This window comes from Ascaphus truei, chromosome 7 (assembly GCF_040206685.1).
Source record: "Ascaphus truei isolate aAscTru1 chromosome 7, aAscTru1.hap1, whole genome shotgun sequence".
In the NCBI taxonomy this organism is placed as follows: domain Eukaryota; kingdom Metazoa; phylum Chordata; class Amphibia; order Anura; family Ascaphidae; genus Ascaphus; species Ascaphus truei.
Genome location: NC_134489.1, coordinates 25,461,766 through 25,480,131, shown reverse-complemented (window position 1 = coordinate 25,480,131; position 18,366 = coordinate 25,461,766). Strand labels below are relative to the sequence as shown.

At 49.0% G+C, this 18,366-nt stretch overlaps 11 non-coding genes and 3 pseudogenes across 11 annotated transcripts; all 14 read right to left on the bottom strand.

Annotated features, from left to right (window-relative positions):
* Positions 1 to 223: 223 nt before the first annotated feature.
* On the bottom strand, positions 224 to 414 carry LOC142500407 (U2 spliceosomal RNA). The gene has a single exon (XR_012802966.1). It is a non-coding gene; the product is annotated as a U2 spliceosomal RNA (small nuclear RNA).
* Positions 415 to 1,237: 823 nt separating this feature from the next.
* LOC142500406 (U2 spliceosomal RNA) lies at positions 1,238 to 1,428 on the bottom strand. The gene has a single exon (XR_012802965.1). It is a non-coding gene; the product is annotated as a U2 spliceosomal RNA (small nuclear RNA).
* An 823-nt stretch (positions 1,429 to 2,251) lies between these two features.
* LOC142500404 (U2 spliceosomal RNA) lies at positions 2,252 to 2,442 on the bottom strand. The gene has a single exon (XR_012802963.1). It is a non-coding gene; the product is annotated as a U2 spliceosomal RNA (small nuclear RNA).
* An 823-nt stretch (positions 2,443 to 3,265) lies between these two features.
* Positions 3,266 to 3,456, bottom strand: LOC142500403 (U2 spliceosomal RNA). Its single transcript, XR_012802962.1, has one exon. It is a non-coding gene; the product is annotated as a U2 spliceosomal RNA (small nuclear RNA).
* An 823-nt stretch (positions 3,457 to 4,279) lies between these two features.
* Positions 4,280 to 4,483, bottom strand: LOC142500734 (U2 spliceosomal RNA; annotated as a pseudogene).
* Positions 4,484 to 5,095: 612 nt separating this feature from the next.
* On the bottom strand, positions 5,096 to 5,261 carry LOC142500331 (U2 spliceosomal RNA; annotated as a pseudogene).
* An 823-nt stretch (positions 5,262 to 6,084) lies between these two features.
* LOC142500762 (U2 spliceosomal RNA) lies at positions 6,085 to 6,284 on the bottom strand. Its single transcript, XR_012803280.1, has one exon. It is a non-coding gene; the product is annotated as a U2 spliceosomal RNA (small nuclear RNA).
* Positions 6,285 to 6,863: 579 nt separating this feature from the next.
* LOC142500341 (U2 spliceosomal RNA) lies at positions 6,864 to 7,018 on the bottom strand (annotated as a pseudogene).
* An 823-nt stretch (positions 7,019 to 7,841) lies between these two features.
* Positions 7,842 to 8,032, bottom strand: LOC142500402 (U2 spliceosomal RNA). Its single transcript, XR_012802961.1, has one exon. It is a non-coding gene; the product is annotated as a U2 spliceosomal RNA (small nuclear RNA).
* An 823-nt stretch (positions 8,033 to 8,855) lies between these two features.
* Positions 8,856 to 9,046, bottom strand: LOC142500401 (U2 spliceosomal RNA). The gene has a single exon (XR_012802960.1). It is a non-coding gene; the product is annotated as a U2 spliceosomal RNA (small nuclear RNA).
* An 830-nt stretch (positions 9,047 to 9,876) lies between these two features.
* LOC142500269 (U2 spliceosomal RNA) lies at positions 9,877 to 10,071 on the bottom strand. Its single transcript, XR_012802881.1, has one exon. It is a non-coding gene; the product is annotated as a U2 spliceosomal RNA (small nuclear RNA).
* Positions 10,072 to 13,479: 3,408 nt separating this feature from the next.
* Positions 13,480 to 13,670, bottom strand: LOC142500400 (U2 spliceosomal RNA). The gene has a single exon (XR_012802959.1). It is a non-coding gene; the product is annotated as a U2 spliceosomal RNA (small nuclear RNA).
* Positions 13,671 to 14,500: 830 nt separating this feature from the next.
* Positions 14,501 to 14,691, bottom strand: LOC142500186 (U2 spliceosomal RNA). Its single transcript, XR_012802838.1, has one exon. It is a non-coding gene; the product is annotated as a U2 spliceosomal RNA (small nuclear RNA).
* Positions 14,692 to 17,681: 2,990 nt separating this feature from the next.
* Positions 17,682 to 17,872, bottom strand: LOC142500399 (U2 spliceosomal RNA). Its single transcript, XR_012802958.1, has one exon. It is a non-coding gene; the product is annotated as a U2 spliceosomal RNA (small nuclear RNA).
* Positions 17,873 to 18,366: the final 494 nt, after the last annotated feature.

Below are 18,366 nucleotides of genomic sequence, written 5' to 3'. Positions count from 1 at the left end.
AGGCGGCACTCCTGCTCCATGCGAGGAGGAGCTGAAAAGAAAAGAAAGTAAGAAGCCACGCAAAAGAGCAAACAAGACACAGCAAAAAGAAGGAGGCTTTATTTTGTCGTCATTTCATCTTCTTCTTTCTTTGCAAAAGAAAGAGCCAAAAATGCATGTTTGTTTTTTTTCTGTCAGACAGTCATTTGTTTCTATTTTTTGATACAAGCCAAATATCCCCAAAGGGAAGTGCACCGGTCCTGGAGGTACTGCAATACCAGGTCAATGCGTGGAGTGGACAGAGCAAGCTCTTCTTCCATCTCCCTGTTCTAAAAATCCATTTAATATATGGTCCCCAGATAGGGGACGTATCAGATATTAAACTGATAAGAACAGATACTACACTTGATCTTAGCCAAAAGGCCGAGAAGCGATAACCAGAAATGGGCCCCCGCCTGAGCGCCGCCCGACGGCCAGGGGCGCTACGCTTTAGGGAGAAGGGCAGAGGGAGCCGCTGGCTGCCCGCTCGCCTCCTCCCCCAGCAGGCCTGCCTCCAGTCCCTCCGCTCCTCCCGACACAGCCCCGGGGAGTCTATGCAGCAGCGGCGGCGACGACGACGACGGATGCAAAAGCCAAAGACTTTCTATGGAGTAAAGAAAAGCAGCCGCACACACTGCTGGGGGGCCCGCATGGCCAGCAAACAGCCAAAAAGGCACATGCTTCCAGTTCTTTTTCCGGCACCAGGCTTCGTCTGCTTATTTGCATAGGAACCGCCCACTTTTTCTCTGCTAGCCGACTCGTCCGGGCTGCCATGAAACTCAGGCAGCAAGCATGCAAGCAGCCAGTGGCTGGGCTTTTCAGTTCAGGTCATTTCAGCCAGCCAGCCATTGTGACAAGAAGCCAGCAAGTCAAGGCATTTGCTGCTTGCTGCTTGCTGCTTGCTGCTGCAGTGTTTGCTATGCAGGCTATTTGGATACAGCTTCAACAGGAGTTTCTTAGGCATCTGCTCGTTCGGACTGAATTAGGCTAGGCAGCAGGCGGCACTCCTGCTCCATGCGAGGAGGAGCTGAAAAGAAAAGAAAGTAAGAAGCCACGCAAAAGAGCAAACAAGACACAGCAAAAAGAAGGAGGCTTTATTTTGTCGTCATTTCATCTTCTTCTTTCTTTGCAAAAGAAAGAGCCAAAAATGCATGTTTGTTTTTTTTCTGTCAGACAGTCATTTGTTTCTATTTTTTGATACAAGCCAAATATCCCCAAAGGGAAGTGCACCGGTCCTGGAGGTACTGCAATACCAGGTCAATGCGTGGAGTGGACAGAGCAAGCTCTTCTTCCATCTCCCTGTTCTAAAAATCCATTTAATATATGGTCCCCAGATAGGGGACGTATCAGATATTAAACTGATAAGAACAGATACTACACTTGATCTTAGCCAAAAGGCCGAGAAGCGATAACCAGAAATGGGCCCCCGCCTGAGCGCCGCCCGACGGCCAGGGGCGCTACGCTTTAGGGAGAAGGGCAGAGGGAGCCGCTGGCTGCCCGCTCGCCTCCTCCCCCAGCAGGCCTGCCTCCAGTCCCTCCGCTCCTCCCGACACAGCCCCGGGGAGTCTATGCAGCAGCGGCGGCGACGACGACGACGGATGCAAAAGCCAAAGACTTTCTATGGAGTAAAGAAAAGCAGCCGCACACACTGCTGGGGGGCCCGCATGGCCAGCAAACAGCCAAAAAGGCACATGCTTCCAGTTCTTTTTCCGGCACCAGGCTTCGTCTGCTTATTTGCATAGGAACCGCCCACTTTTTCTCTGCTAGCCGACTCGTCCGGGCTGCCATGAAACTCAGGCAGCAAGCATGCAAGCAGCCAGTGGCTGGGCTTTTCAGTTCAGGTCATTTCAGCCAGCCAGCCATTGTGACAAGAAGCCAGCAAGTCAAGGCATTTGCTGCTTGCTGCTTGCTGCTTGCTGCTGCAGTGTTTGCTATGCAGGCTATTTGGATACAGCTTCAACAGGAGTTTCTTAGGCATCTGCTCGTTCGGACTGAATTAGGCTAGGCAGCAGGCGGCACTCCTGCTCCATGCGAGGAGGAGCTGAAAAGAAAAGAAAGTAAGAAGCCACGCAAAAGAGCAAACAAGACACAGCAAAAAGAAGGAGGCTTTATTTTGTCGTCATTTCATCTTCTTCTTTCTTTGCAAAAGAAAGAGCCAAAAATGCATGTTTGTTTTTTTTCTGTCAGACAGTCATTTGTTTCTATTTTTTGATACAAGCCAAATATCCCCAAAGGGAAGTGCACCGGTCCTGGAGGTACTGCAATACCAGGTCAATGCGTGGAGTGGACAGAGCAAGCTCTTCTTCCATCTCCCTGTTCTAAAAATCCATTTAATATATGGTCCCCAGATAGGGGACGTATCAGATATTAAACTGATAAGAACAGATACTACACTTGATCTTAGCCAAAAGGCCGAGAAGCGATAACCAGAAATGGGCCCCCGCCTGAGCGCCGCCCGACGGCCAGGGGCGCTACGCTTTAGGGAGAAGGGCAGAGGGAGCCGCTGGCTGCCCGCTCGCCTCCTCCCCCAGCAGGCCTGCCTCCAGTCCCTCCGCTCCTCCCGACACAGCCCCGGGGAGTCTATGCAGCAGCGGCGGCGACGACGACGACGGATGCAAAAGCCAAAGACTTTCTATGGAGTAAAGAAAAGCAGCCGCACACACTGCTGGGGGGCCCGCATGGCCAGCAAACAGCCAAAAAGGCACATGCTTCCAGTTCTTTTTCCGGCACCAGGCTTCGTCTGCTTATTTGCATAGGAACCGCCCACTTTTTCTCTGCTAGCCGACTCGTCCGGGCTGCCATGAAACTCAGGCAGCAAGCATGCAAGCAGCCAGTGGCTGGGCTTTTCAGTTCAGGTCATTTCAGCCAGCCAGCCATTGTGACAAGAAGCCAGCAAGTCAAGGCATTTGCTGCTTGCTGCTTGCTGCTTGCTGCTGCAGTGTTTGCTATGCAGGCTATTTGGATACAGCTTCAACAGGAGTTTCTTAGGCATCTGCTCGTTCGGACTGAATTAGGCTAGGCAGCAGGCGGCACTCCTGCTCCATGCGAGGAGGAGCTGAAAAGAAAAGAAAGTAAGAAGCCACGCAAAAGAGCAAACAAGACACAGCAAAAAGAAGGAGGCTTTATTTTGTCGTCATTTCATCTTCTTCTTTCTTTGCAAAAGAAAGAGCCAAAAATGCATGTTTGTTTTTTTTCTGTCAGACAGTCATTTGTTTCTATTTTTTGATACAAGCCAAATATCCCCAAAGGGAAGTGCACCGGTCCTGGAGGTACTGCAATACCAGGTCAATGCGTGGAGTGGACAGAGCAAGCTCTTCTTCCATCTCCCTGTTCTAAAAATCCATTTAATATATGGTCCCCAGATAGGGGACGTATCAGATATTAAACTGATAAGAACAGATACTACACTTGATCTTAGCCAAAAGGCCGAGAAGCGATAACCAGAAATGGGCCCCCGCCTGAGCGCCGCCCGACGGCCAGGGGCGCTACGCTTTAGGGAGAAGGGCAGAGGGAGCCGCTGGCTGCCCGCTCGCCTCCTCCCCCAGCAGGCCTGCCTCCAGTCCCTCCGCTCCTCCCGACACAGCCCCGGGGAGTCTATGCAGCAGCGGCGGCGACGACGACGACGGATGCAAAAGCCAAAGACTTTCTATGGAGTAAAGAAAAGCAGCCGCACACACTGCTGGGGGGCCCGCATGGCCAGCAAACAGCCAAAAAGGCACATGCTTCCAGTTCTTTTTCCGGCACCAGGCTTCGTCTGCTTATTTGCATAGGAACCGCCCACTTTTTCTCTGCTAGCCGACTCGTCCGGGCTGCCATGAAACTCAGGCAGCAAGCATGCAAGCAGCCAGTGGCTGGGCTTTTCAGTTCAGGTCATTTCAGCCAGCCAGCCATTGTGACAAGAAGCCAGCAAGTCAAGGCATTTGCTGCTTGCTGCTTGCTGCTTGCTGCTGCAGTGTTTGCTATGCAGGCTATTTGGATACAGCTTCAACAGGAGTTTCTTAGGCATCTGCTCGTTCGGACTGAATTAGGCTAGGCAGCAGGCGGCACTCCTGCTCCATGCGAGGAGGAGCTGAAAAGAAAAGAAAGTAAGAAGCCACGCAAAAGAGCAAACAAGACACAGCAAAAAGAAGGAGGCTTTATTTTGTCGTCATTTCATCTTCTTCTTTCTTTGCAAAAGAAAGAGCCAAAAATGCATGTTTGTTTTTTTTCTGTCAGACAGTCATTTGTTTCTATTTTTTGATACAAGCCAAATATCCCCAAAGGGAAGTGCACCGGTCCTGGAGGTACTGCAATACCAGGTCAATGCGTGGAGTGGACAGAGCAAGCTCTTCTTCCATCTCCCTGTTCTAAAAATCCATTTAATATATGGTCCCCAGATAGGGGACGTATCAGATATTAAACTGATAAGAACAGATTCTTTTTTTTTTTTTTTTTTTTTGTAGCCCGGGCGGTGAAAAAAAGTGATCCACCTCTGTATCCGTGCTCGTGATCCACGCTGTGAGATCAGGTGCTCAAACTTGTGACTAAGTCCGCTCCGGAGAGTAGGCCAGTCCGTGCCATAGACAGTTCTCTCCAGCCGAGGCCTTGGAGTCCTGCTGTTACATGACGTCTTCCCCCGAAGAGTCCGACGTCCTTCTCGTTCCCTCCTGATGCAGCTGACGCCGCAGGAGAGTCCAAGACTTTAGGGTGTTCGGCTGACGCCTACTAACCCACCGCAATCTTCCCCCGAAGGGATGGCGACTACTAGCCAGCACTCAGTCTTTGCTCTCCGGAGAGAGGGGTGACGATAACCCAACACGTAACCGAAACAAAATCCATGGTGCGAGTGCTCCAGTGCTCTGTGTGATGCAGTGCAGGAAGTGCTCAGACGTACAAACACAAAAAGGTGTGCACGAGTGCACGCCCGGCCCCGTGCAAGGCCAGGCGGTGACAAAAATAGTTGGCTTGTCCCCTCAGCGGAAGGCAATAAGGGGGGCCAAGTGCGGGAAAAATAGGGGTGCGCATAATCCGTGCTCGTGCCAAGTGCTCTTGAAGTGGAGGTTGCATACCCTCAACCTCCACAACCCGAAGGTGCAGCAAGTGGTACTGCCCCAGGTCTCCTGGGGTGCAGAGAAAATAGGCCCGGGCTACTTTGCATCCGCATTCTCTAAGCCATTGACCAGAGGACCAGGTGTAGTCTGGAGAATCTGTCCTTCACAGGACAGACACTACACTTGATCTTAGCCAAAAGGCCGAGAAGCGATAACCAGAAATGGGCCCCCGCCTGAGCGCCGCCCGACGGCCAGGGGCGCTACGCTTTAGGGAGAAGGGCAGAGGGAGCCGCTGGCTGCCCGCTCGCCTCCTCCCCCAGCAGGCCTGCCTCCAGTCCCTCCGCTCCTCCCGACACAGCCCCGGGGAGTCTATGCAGCAGCGGCGGCGACGACGACGACGGATGCAAAAGCCAAAGACTTTCTATGGAGTAAAGAAAAGCAGCCGCACACACTGCTGGGGGGCCCGCATGGCCAGCAAACAGCCAAAAAGGCACATGCTTCCAGTTCTTTTTCCGGCACCAGGCTTCGTCTGCTTATTTGCATAGGAACCGCCCACTTTTTCTCTGCTAGCCGACTCGTCCGGGCTGCCATGAAACTCAGGCAGCAAGCATGCAAGCAGCCAGTGGCTGGGCTTTTCAGTTCAGGTCATTTCAGCCAGCCAGCCATTGTGACAAGAAGCCAGCAAGTCAAGGCATTTGCTGCTTGCTGCTTGCTGCTTGCTGCTGCAGTGTTTGCTATGCAGGCTATTTGGATACAGCTTCAACAGGAGTTTCTTAGGCATCTGCTCGTTCGGACTGAATTAGGCTAGGCAGCAGGCGGCACTCCTGCTCCATGCGAGGAGGAGCTGAAAAGAAAAGAAAGTAAGAAGCCACGCAAAAGAGCAAACAAGACACAGCAAAAAGAAGGAGGCTTTATTTTGTCGTCATTTCATCTTCTTCTTTCTTTGCAAAAGAAAGAGCCAAAAATGCATGTTTGTTTTTTTTCTGTCAGACAGTCATTTGTTTCTATTTTTTGATACAAGCCAAATATCCCCAAAGGGAAGTGCACCGGTCCTGGAGGTACTGCAATACCAGGTCAATGCGTGGAGTGGACAGAGCAAGCTCTTCTTCCATCTCCCTGTTCTAAAAATCCATTTAATATATGGTCCCCAGATAGGGGACGTATCAGATATTAAACTGATAAGAACAGATTTTTTTTTTTTTTTTTTCTTTGTAGCCCGGGTGGTGAAAAAGTGATTCCACCTCAAAAACCGTGCTCGTGGTCCAGTGAGACCAGGTGCGCTCCACATGTGACAGTCTTCTCCGAAGAGTAGGCTAGTCCGGTTCCATGACGTCTTCCTCCGGAGAGTCCGACGTCCTTCTCGTTCCCTCCTAGTGCAGCTGCGCCGCAGGAGGGTCCAAGTCTTTAGGGTTTTCAGCGTACGCCTACTAACCCACCGTAGTCTTTTCCCGAAGGAGGGGTGACCACCGACCAGCACTTAGTCTTCTCGCTCTCCGAAGAAAGAAGGGTGACTATAACCCGACACCAACAAACAAAAAGAGTTCATAGTGCAAGTGCTCCTGTGCGCTGTGTGATGCAGTGCAGGAAGTGCTCTGACAGACGACACAAAAAAGTGTGCACGAGTGCACGCCCAGCCCTTTGCAAGGCCAGGCGGGTGAAAAAAATATTGGCTTGTCCCCTCAGCGGAAGGCAATAAGGGGGGCCAAAGTGCGGGAAAAATAGGGGACGGTGCAATAAAATCAGTGCAGATCAAGTGCTCGTAAGTGGTGGCCGGACGCCCAAAACGACCAACCACAGTGCAGCAAGTGATACTCCACCAGGTTTTCCACGCCTGGTGGTGCAAGATTAAAAAGCCCGGGCTACTTTGCATCCGCCCTCTCAGCCCATGACCAGACCAAGTGATGCAACTAGGGCCATCCTTCACAGGACAGACCCTACACTTGATCTTAGCCAAAAGGCCGAGAAGCGATAACCAGAAATGGGCCCCCGCCTGAGCGCCGCCCGACGGCCAGGGGCGCTACGCTTTAGGGAGAAGGGCAGAGGGAGCCGCTGGCTGCCCGCTCGCCTCCTCCCCCAGCAGGCCTGCCTCCAGTCCCTCCGCTCCTCCCGACACAGCCCCGGGGAGTCTATGCAGCAGCGGCGGCGACGACGACGACGGATGCAAAAGCCAAAGACTTTCTATGGAGTAAAGAAAAGCAGCCGCACACACTGCTGGGGGGCCCGCATGGCCAGCAAACAGCCAAAAAGGCACATGCTTCCAGTTCTTTTTCCGGCACCAGGCTTCGTCTGCTTATTTGCATAGGAACCGCCCACTTTTTCTCTGCTAGCCGACTCGTCCGGGCTGCCATGAAACTCAGGCAGCAAGCATGCAAGCAGCCAGTGGCTGGGCTTTTCAGTTCAGGTCATTTCAGCCAGCCAGCCATTGTGACAAGAAGCCAGCAAGTCAAGGCATTTGCTGCTTGCTGCTTGCTGCTTGCTGCTGCAGTGTTTGCTATGCAGGCTATTTGGATACAGCTTCAACAGGAGTTTCTTAGGCATCTGCTCGTTCGGACTGAATTAGGCTAGGCAGCAGGCGGCACTCCTGCTCCATGCGAGGAGGAGCTGAAAAGAAAAGAAAGTAAGAAGCCACGCAAAAGAGCAAACAAGACACAGCAAAAAGAAGGAGGCTTTATTTTGTCGTCATTTCATCTTCTTCTTTCTTTGCAAAAGAAAGAGCCAAAAATGCATGTTTGTTTTTTTTCTGTCAGACAGTCATTTGTTTCTATTTTTTGATACAAGCCAAATATCCCCAAAGGGAAGTGCACCGGTCCTGGAGGTACTGCAATACCAGGTCAATGCGTGGAGTGGACAGAGCAAGCTCTTCTTCCATCTCCCTGTTCTAAAAATCCATTTAATATATGGTCCCCAGATAGGGGACGTATCAGATATTAAACTGATAAGAACAGATACTACACTTGATCTTAGCCAAAAGGCCGAGAAGCGATAACCAGAAATGGGCCCCCGCCTGAGCGCCGCCCGACGGCCAGGGGCGCTACGCTTTAGGGAGAAGGGCAGAGGGAGCCGCTGGCTGCCCGCTCGCCTCCTCCCCCAGCAGGCCTGCCTCCAGTCCCTCCGCTCCTCCCGACACAGCCCCGGGGAGTCTATGCAGCAGCGGCGGCGACGACGACGACGGATGCAAAAGCCAAAGACTTTCTATGGAGTAAAGAAAAGCAGCCGCACACACTGCTGGGGGGCCCGCATGGCCAGCAAACAGCCAAAAAGGCACATGCTTCCAGTTCTTTTTCCGGCACCAGGCTTCGTCTGCTTATTTGCATAGGAACCGCCCACTTTTTCTCTGCTAGCCGACTCGTCCGGGCTGCCATGAAACTCAGGCAGCAAGCATGCAAGCAGCCAGTGGCTGGGCTTTTCAGTTCAGGTCATTTCAGCCAGCCAGCCATTGTGACAAGAAGCCAGCAAGTCAAGGCATTTGCTGCTTGCTGCTTGCTGCTTGCTGCTGCAGTGTTTGCTATGCAGGCTATTTGGATACAGCTTCAACAGGAGTTTCTTAGGCATCTGCTCGTTCGGACTGAATTAGGCTAGGCAGCAGGCGGCACTCCTGCTCCATGCGAGGAGGAGCTGAAAAGAAAAGAAAGTAAGAAGCCACGCAAAAGAGCAAACAAGACACAGCAAAAAGAAGGAGGCTTTATTTTGTCGTCATTTCATCTTCTTCTTTCTTTGCAAAAGAAAGAGCCAAAAATGCATGTTTGTTTTTTTTCTGTCAGACAGTCATTTGTTTCTATTTTTTGATACAAGCCAAATATCCCCAAAGGGAAGTGCACCGGTCCTGGAGGTACTGCAATACCAGGTCAATGCGTGGAGTGGACAGAGCAAGCTCTTCTTCCATCTCCCTGTTCTAAAAATCCATTTAATATATGGTCCCCAGATAGGGGACGTATCAGATATTAAACTGATAAGAACAGATACTACACTTGATCTTAGCCAAAAGGCCGAGAAGCGATAACCAGAAATGGGCCCCCGCCTGAGCGCCGCCCGACGGCCAGGGGCGCTACGCTTTAGGGAGAAGGGCAGAGGGAGCCGCTGGCTGCCCGCTCGCCTCCTCCCCCAGCAGGCCTGCCTCCAGTCCCTCCGCTCCTCCCGACACAGCCCCGGGGAGTCTATGCAGCAGCGGCGGCGACGACGACGACGGATGCAAAAGCCAAAGACTTTCTATGGAGTAAAGAAAAGCAGCCGCACACACTGCTGGGGGGCCCGCATGGCCAGCAAACAGCCAAAAAGGCACATGCTTCCAGTTCTTTTTCCGGCACCAGGCTTCGTCTGCTTATTTGCATAGGAACCGCCCACTTTTTCTCTGCTAGCCGACTCGTCCGGGCTGCCATGAAACTCAGGCAGCAAGCATGCAAGCAGCCAGTGGCTGGGCTTTTCAGTTCAGGTCATTTCAGCCAGCCAGCCATTGTGACAAGAAGCCAGCAAGTCAAGGCATTTGCTGCTTGCTGCTTGCTGCTTGCTGCTTGCTGCTGCAGTGTTTGCTATGCAGGCTATTTGGATACAGCTTCAACAGGAGTTTCTTAGGCATCTGCTCGTTCGGACTGAATTAGGCTAGGCAGCAGGCGGCACTCCTGCTCCATGCGAGGAGGAGCTGAAAAGAAAAGAAAGTAAGAAGCCACGCAAAAGAGCAAACAAGACACAGCAAAAAGAAGGAGGCTTTATTTTGTCGTCATTTCATCTTCTTCTTTCTTTGCAAAAGAAAGAGCCAAAAATGCATGTTTGTTTTTTTTCTGTCAGACAGTCATTTGTTTCTATTTTTTGATACAAGCCAAATATCCCCAAAGGGAAGTGCACCGGTCCTGGAGGTACTGCAATACCAGGTCAATGCGTGGAGTGGACAGAGCAAGCTCTTCTTCCATCTCCCTGTTCTAAAAATCCATTTAATATATGGTCCCCAGATAGGGGACGTATCAGATATTAAACTGATAAGAACAGATTTTTTTTTTTTTTTTTTATTTTGTTTATTGTATAACAATATACATTTGACATTTTATTTTACATTTTTCTTTTTTGAAACAAAATTTATATAATTAAAATATACTTTCATTCTTTGTTTCTCAAGTCATAATACAAAAATAATCAAAAACATTTCCAAAATCATTTCAAAATCAACAAATCACATAGCAAATACAAAACTTTGTTTAACTCACAAAATTTCAGAATAATTCTCCTCCATTTCATAGCATACTAAAACTACCCACATTCCTCCTCTAATTTTTACTTTTCCCCATCAAACACTCTAAAACAACCGTTTCATTCCATATATGCAATTTTCCTTCCATTATTTTAAAACAAAAACCCTATCTTTCCCTTTAAACCTTTCTATCCTTCCCCTTAGATTCCCACCTCAGATCGTTTTCCTTATTTTTCTATTTTTAGCACAAATTTTCAACTATTTCTTTTCTCAATTCGTTTTTAATTCTTTTTCCAAATCTTTTCTCATTTCTTCTAGTCTTTGTTTTATTCTTTGAAGACTTTTTCCTTTTGTTTTACTAAGCTCTGAGCCTTTTGCCACAAAATTTTTTTCCTCATCTTTTAATTTTCTATACTCAGTTTTCCATTTAATATACATTTGAGCATCCCACCAGAAATCAGTTTCTTTGTCCCATTTGTTTGCTGTCATCATTTCTTCTGCTCTTTCCCTAATTGTTTGTATATCTTTTTCTTTTATCATTTCCCCAATTACCCTCCAAAATTCCTCTTTTTGTTTCTCTATTATCTTACTCCTGCTTTCTCTTGTTTGTGTGTCTACAACTATCTTACTTTTGTCTCCTTTCTGAGTTATTTTACTTTCTTCTGACTCACTCACTGATGTGGTTTCAGGCTCACTTCTAATTGCCCCTATCACCCTCCTTTTTGGTGTATCCTGTAAGCTATCTCGCCTTGCGTTAGAAAAATCCTGTTTAGTTTCACTTGGTCCAGCTATTTCCTCTGCCTCCCCCTTCTCTGGTTTACGTTTTGAAGCTTTTCTCTCCATACCTGTTACTTCCATTTCCTCCCCTTCTTCTTCTTGCCCTTTTTCTAAATCTCTCACCGCTTCTTGTATTGCTTCCAAAGCTCTATTCACACTTCCTTCACTTACTTCACTATCCTGATGTACCCCTTCCTCCAAGACTTTTAATTTTCTATCCTCCTCCATTAGCATTGCTTCTCCTTCCTGTCTAGCTTTTTCCTCAATCAACCATTTCTTCTGATCTTTTCTTACATTCATATATTCTTCTACAGTCATATGAGTTCTTCGACTCATAATATCCTCTAATTCTCCAATTAACTCCTCATTACTTATATTCTTTCGTTCTGTGCGAAATACATTTACCCATAACTTCACACCCCCCACTTTTTTTTCAAACAAATTCATTTTTTCTGTTAGAGCTTCGTCCTCCTCTTGAAATTCTACTCTCTCTGCCCAATCTGTACTTTGAGTACCAACCAGTTCTCCTTGCAGAAACTCAGGGGTTTCTTCTACCTCTGAGATCCCCCCCTCCTGCAAGTCCATTCTTCCTTCTTCTGTCTGAAATTTCTTAAAGATAAGTCCAACAAAATCTGAGGTATCTCCAGACTCACTACCCCTTGCTGTTTGGGCATAAGACTTGTTTTTTTTGCACTGCCGTGCTAAATGTCCTCTTTCCCCGCACAAGTCACACTTTTTTGGGACTCGACAGGCCGTTGCTGTGTGCCCTTCTTCTCCGCAATTGCGGCATACAGTCCCGACTTTGTCACACTCTTCTTTGGTATGTCCATATTTGTGACAATTCCTGCAGAAAACAGGCTGGCCAGGGTAGTTTAGAAAACCTCTTTCCCCACCAATGGCAAAATTTGCAGGCGGTTGCATCACTCCTCCTCCTCGGTCTGGATCAGGCTTAAAACGAACCCAGAATCGCCGCTTTCCATTGAAGAAACCATATGCATTCCTTAACACTTCTCCCCCCCTCACCAGGGAACAGTATCTCCTCAGGAAACAAGCAATGTCTTCCCTCTGCACAAAGGGATTGTACATGTGTACAACCAGCGGTTTGTCTTCCAGCATAAAACTCGGGGCCACGCTGACTCCCGTCAGCCTTGGATCATCCTTCTTCTCACGGCACATCTCATAAACATTCCAGCAGTCTGCATCCGAGATCAGGGTCAGGTCATAAAAGCCCTGCCTTGGGAAGTCTTGGAGGCAGTACACCTTAGACGCATCCAGCTCCAGCATCTCACCAAGAATTTTCTCCACCACATGTTGCAGTCTCACGCGATCTCTCTCGGCTTCCTCGACCAGGAACCGGACTGTATTCTTCATGCCACCGTACGCCATCGTCCGCCTTGAATAAGCTCGGGTGCGGCACCCTAATTGCAGCAAGTGGGTTAAGCCCTTTCGGGCGATCCCACAAGGCAAAGGCGCCGGCCCCTCACTTTCGCTCGCTCATGATCACCTCTCGTCGCTCGAGATGGCGTGCCCCCCCAAAAGCAGCAAGGATCTTAAGCCCCCAAAGGGGCGATGATCCAGGGCCAAGGGAGCACAGTCTCAGCAATCACCTCTCAGCCAGACACTTGGTCTTAGCCAAAAGGCCGAGAAGCGATAACCAGAAATGGGCCCCCGCCTGAGCGCCGCCCGACGGCCAGGGGCGCTACGCTTTAGGGAGAAGGGCAGAGGGAGCCGCTGGCTGCCCGCTCGCCTCCTCCCCCAGCAGGCCTGCCTCCAGTCCCTCCGCTCCTCCCGACACAGCCCCGGGGAGTCTATGCAGCAGCGGCGGCGACGACGACGACGGATGCAAAAGCCAAAGACTTTCTATGGAGTAAAGAAAAGCAGCCGCACACACTGCTGGGGGGCCCGCATGGCCAGCAAACAGCCAAAAAGGCACATGCTTCCAGTTCTTTTTCCGGCACCAGGCTTCGTCTGCTTATTTGCATAGGAACCGCCCACTTTTTCTCTGCTAGCCGACTCGTCCGGGCTGCCATGAAACTCAGGCAGCAAGCATGCAAGCAGCCAGTGGCTGGGCTTTTCAGTTCAGGTCATTTCAGCCAGCCAGCCATTGTGACAAGAAGCCAGCAAGTCAAGGCATTTGCTGCTTGCTGCTTGCTGCTTGCTGCTGCAGTGTTTGCTATGCAGGCTATTTGGATACAGCTTCAACAGGAGTTTCTTAGGCATCTGCTCGTTCGGACTGAATTAGGCTAGGCAGCAGGCGGCACTCCTGCTCCATGCGAGGAGGAGCTGAAAAGAAAAGAAAGTAAGAAGCCACGCAAAAGAGCAAACAAGACACAGCAAAAAGAAGGAGGCTTTATTTTGTCGTCATTTCATCTTCTTCTTTCTTTGCAAAAGAAAGAGCCAAAAATGCATGTTTGTTTTTTTTCTGTCAGACAGTCATTTGTTTCTATTTTTTGATACAAGCCAAATATCCCCAAAGGGAAGTGCACCGGTCCTGGAGGTACTGCAATACCAGGTCAATGCGTGGAGTGGACAGAGCAAGCTCTTCTTCCATCTCCCTGTTCTAAAAATCCATTTAATATATGGTCCCCAGATAGGGGACGTATCAGATATTAAACTGATAAGAACAGATACTACACTTGATCTTAGCCAAAAGGCCGAGAAGCGATAACCAGAAATGGGCCCCCGCCTGAGCGCCGCCCGACGGCCAGGGGCGCTACGCTTTAGGGAGAAGGGCAGAGGGAGCCGCTGGCTGCCCGCTCGCCTCCTCCCCCAGCAGGCCTGCCTCCAGTCCCTCCGCTCCTCCCGACACAGCCCCGGGGAGTCTATGCAGCAGCGGCGGCGACGACGACGACGGATGCAAAAGCCAAAGACTTTCTATGGAGTAAAGAAAAGCAGCCGCACACACTGCTGGGGGGCCCGCATGGCCAGCAAACAGCCAAAAAGGCACATGCTTCCAGTTCTTTTTCCGGCACCAGGCTTCGTCTGCTTATTTGCATAGGAACCGCCCACTTTTTCTCTGCTAGCCGACTCGTCCGGGCTGCCATGAAACTCAGGCAGCAAGCATGCAAGCAGCCAGTGGCTGGGCTTTTCAGTTCAGGTCATTTCAGCCAGCCAGCCATTGTGACAAGAAGCCAGCAAGTCAAGGCATTTGCTGCTTGCTGCTTGCTGCTTGCTGCTTGCTGCTGCAGTGTTTGCTATGCAGGCTATTTGGATACAGCTTCAACAGGAGTTTCTTAGGCATCTGCTCGTTCGGACTGAATTAGGCTAGGCAGCAGGCGGCACTCCTGCTCCATGCGAGGAGGAGCTGAAAAGAAAAGAAAGTAAGAAGCCACGCAAAAGAGCAAACAAGACACAGCAAAAAGAAGGAGGCTTTATTTTGTCGTCATTTCATCTTCTTCTTTCTTTGCAAAAGAAAGAGCCAAAAATGCATGTTTGTTTTTTTTCTGTCAGACAGTCATTTGTTTCTATTTTTTGATACAAGCCAAATATCCCCAAAGGGAAGTGCACCGGTCCTGGAGGTACTGCAATACCAGGTCAATGCGTGGAGTGGACAGAGCAAGCTCTTCTTCCATCTCCCTGTTCTAAAAATCCATTTAATATATGGTCCCCAGATAGGGGACGTATCAGATATTAAACTGATAAGAACAGATTTTTTCTTTTTAAATGTTTTATTCACATTCATATTATTTACAATAAATAAATAACTTTTTCAGAAAATCATAACATACAAGAAACAAACATTATATTTCATAACTACATTTCTTCAAAAAACCATACTATATACACATTATTCACTTTGCACATTCAATCCATAACTTCGTCTTTTCATTACATATATTATTTTTTTTTTACATATATTCTTCAAAACCTATTCTAATCAGCAATTCATATTTCTTAAATCTCCATTAAACATCACCAAGTGCACAATTAAATTGCATACATAAACTTATCCTACCTTTAAATCCCAAAAAGCATCAGCAAATTTTTCACGTAAATCCATTATGGCATCTAATACATTTTACAAAAAACAATCACATTTTCCTTACAACAAACTCTATTGCATCACTTTGCTAGCATTTCTTCTATTTCAAAACCCAAACATGTTTTATACATTAATTCCCCTTTCATATCAGGATTTTTATCTTTATATCATTCTATTCCCTCCGAAAACACCTTTTTTCATTTACATTTCAAAACCAAACCCATTTACATTTCTATCCTTTCCAAAAAACTCTAAATTTTAATTTTTTTCATATTTACACTACATTTAGAACAAGTACACTTTTCTTTTTAGCCCATACTCAAAATCTTTATTGCCTGAAGGCTTTTCCCATACTTTCAAAACAGTTCAATTATATTGCATTACAATCACATTATTTTCCACTTTTCCTTTTTAATTTTTTTCTTTTTTCTTGGTTTTATTAAAAATCTCTTCAAAGTCTGCCTATCTTCTTCTTTTTCGCTAAGACTAGCATCCACATAACCCACTCCACTAACACGACCTCCCCCTTCCAAAGTATCCTTTCCCTCCTCCTCTTTACTGTCCTCACTACTGCTCTCTTGTTTGCTACCCCTTCTCCTAATGTCCCCTTTCCTCTTACTCTCCACCTTTTCTTGAATCCTCCTCTCCTCCTTTTTGTACTCAAAACTCCTCTCCTCTTCTTCTTTTTCTTTAAAAAAATCTTCCTCCACCTTGTCAAAAAACGCATCATTTTCAATGTACTCCACACCCCCTAAAATTACCGGCTTTCCATCTGCCTTACTATAGTCTTTTCCAAACCTTGACAACATCTCATCATTTTCAATATACATCATACACCCTGTTTTTCCACAAAAGTCCCTTCTCTTTTCTTCACCACTCTTGTCTGAAAAAGGTTTTTGTTTCTTCTCATCATGGTAAGTATCTTCATCAGGTTGCCCTGGAAAAATCAGGACCCCCTTGTCCCTGCCGATACAAAAACTTGTTGGAGGGTACATAGCTCCCCCCACCCCATCTTGATCTGGCCTAAATTTGACCCAAAAACGTCTTTTTCCATTGTACAGTCCATACATATTTTTAAGTTTTGTTCCACCCTTAACTGATACACAAAATTGTCTCAAAAAGTTCTCAATGTCCTCCTTCTTCGTGAAGACATTAAACATTTGTACCATAACAGGCTTCTCCACTTGTAAAAATCTTGGCACCACTCCAATTCCTCTCATCCTCGGATCACTCAAGATCGCTTTGCATCTTTCAAAAGCCTTTCGGCATTTATCTTCCTCCACAAAGGTTAGATCCAGAATTCCATCTCTCAGGAACTCCTGCAGGCTGTAAATCGCTCCGTATTCCACTCCCAGTAGGTCTCTCACTACTTCCTCCACAATGTATCCAACACCGATACTGGCTCGTCTGGTCTCATCAATCTGGAAACGGATGCAGTTCTTCACATTCGCATCGGCCGCCATCCTCGAGCTCGTCTCCACCAGTTTCAGGTGCGGCGCCCAAATAGCAACAAGGGGGTTAAGTCCGTTAGAACGATCCCCCAAGGCCAAAGCGCCGGCCCTTCACCGTCTCTCTCTCTCTTCACGTCCTTGTCCGCCAATCACAACATTGGCTCCGGAGCGGCACCCTTATAGCAGCAAGGGGGTTAAGTCTGTTAGGACGATCCCCCAAGGCCAAGGCGCCGGCCCTTCACCATCTCTCTCTCTCCTTGTCCGCTCCTGATCACCTCCCGCTGCCTGAGATGGCGCACCCCCCTAATAGCAGCATGAGTCTTAAGTCCCTTCCGGAACGATGACTCAAGGCCAAGGGGGTACAGTCTCAGCAACCTCTCAGCCCAGACACTTGATCTGAGCCAAAAGGCCGAGAAGCGATAACCAGAAATGGGCCCCCGCCTGAGCGCCGCCCGACGGCCAGGGGCGCTACGCTTTAGGGAGAAGGGCAGAGGGAGCCGCTGGCTGCCCGCTCGCCTCCTCCCCCAGCAGGCCTGCCTCCAGTCCCTCCGCTCCTCCCGACACAGCCCCGGGGAGTCTATGCAGCAGCGGCGGCGACGACGACGACGGATGCAAAAGCCAAAGACTTTCTATGGAGTAAAGAAAAGCAGCCGCACACACTGCTGGGGGGCCCGCATGGCCAGCAAACAGCCAAAAAGGCACATGCTTCCAGTTCTTTTTCCGGCACCAGGCTTCGTCTGCTTATTTGCATAGGAACCGCCCACTTTTTCTCTGCTAGCCGACTCGTCCGGGCTGCCATGAAACTCAGGCAGCAAGCATGCAAGCAGCCAGTGGCTGGGCTTTTCAGTTCAGGTCATTTCAGCCAGCCAGCCATTGTGACAAGAAGCCAGCAAGTCAAGGCATTTGCTGCTTGCTGCTTGCTGCTTGCTGCTGCAGTGTTTGCTATGCAGGCTATTTGGATACAGCTTCAACAGGAGTTTCTTAGGCATCTGCTCGTTCGGACTGAATTAGGCTAGGCAGCAGGCGGCACTCCTGCTCCATGCGAGGAGGAGCTGAAAAGAAAAGAAAGTAAGAAGCCACGCAAAAGAGCAAACAAGACACAGCAAAAAGAAGGAGGCTTTATTTTGTCGTCATTTCATCTTCTTCTTTCTTTGCAAAAGAAAGAGCCAAAAATGCATGTTTGTTTTTTTTCTGTCAGACAGTCATTTGTTTCTATTTTTTGATACAAGCCAAATATCCCCAAAGGGAAGTGCACCGGTCCTGGAGGTACTGCAATACCAGGTCAATGCGTGGAGTGGACAGAGCAAGCTCTTCTTCCATCTCCCTGTTCTAAAAATCCATTTAATATATGGTCCCCAGATAGGGGACGTATCAGATATTAAACTGATAAGAACAGATACTACACTTGATCTTAGCCAAAAGGCCGAGAAGCGATAACCAGAAATGGGCCCCCGCCTGAGCGCCGCCCGACGGCCAGGGGCGCTACGCTTTAGGGAGAAGGGCAGAGGGAGCCGCTGGCTGCCCGCTCGCCTCCTCCCCCAGCAGGCCTGCCTCCAGTCCCTCCGCTCCTCCCGACACAGCCCCGGGGAGTCTATGCAGCAGCGGCGGCGACGACGACGACGGATGCAAAAGCCAAAGACTTTCTATGGAGTAAAGAAAAGCAGCCGCACACACTGCTGGGGGGCCCGCATGGCCAGCAAACAGCCAAAAAGGCACATGCTTCCAGTTCTTTTTCCGGCACCAGGCTTCGTCTGCTTATTTGCATAGGAACCGCCCACTTTTTCTCTGCTAGCCGACTCGTCCGGGCTGCCATGAAACTCAGGCAGCAAGCATGCAAGCAGCCAGTGGCTGGGCTTTTCAGTTCAGGTCATTTCAGCCAGCCAGCCATTGTGACAAGAAGCCAGCAAGTCAAGGCATTTGCTGCTTGCT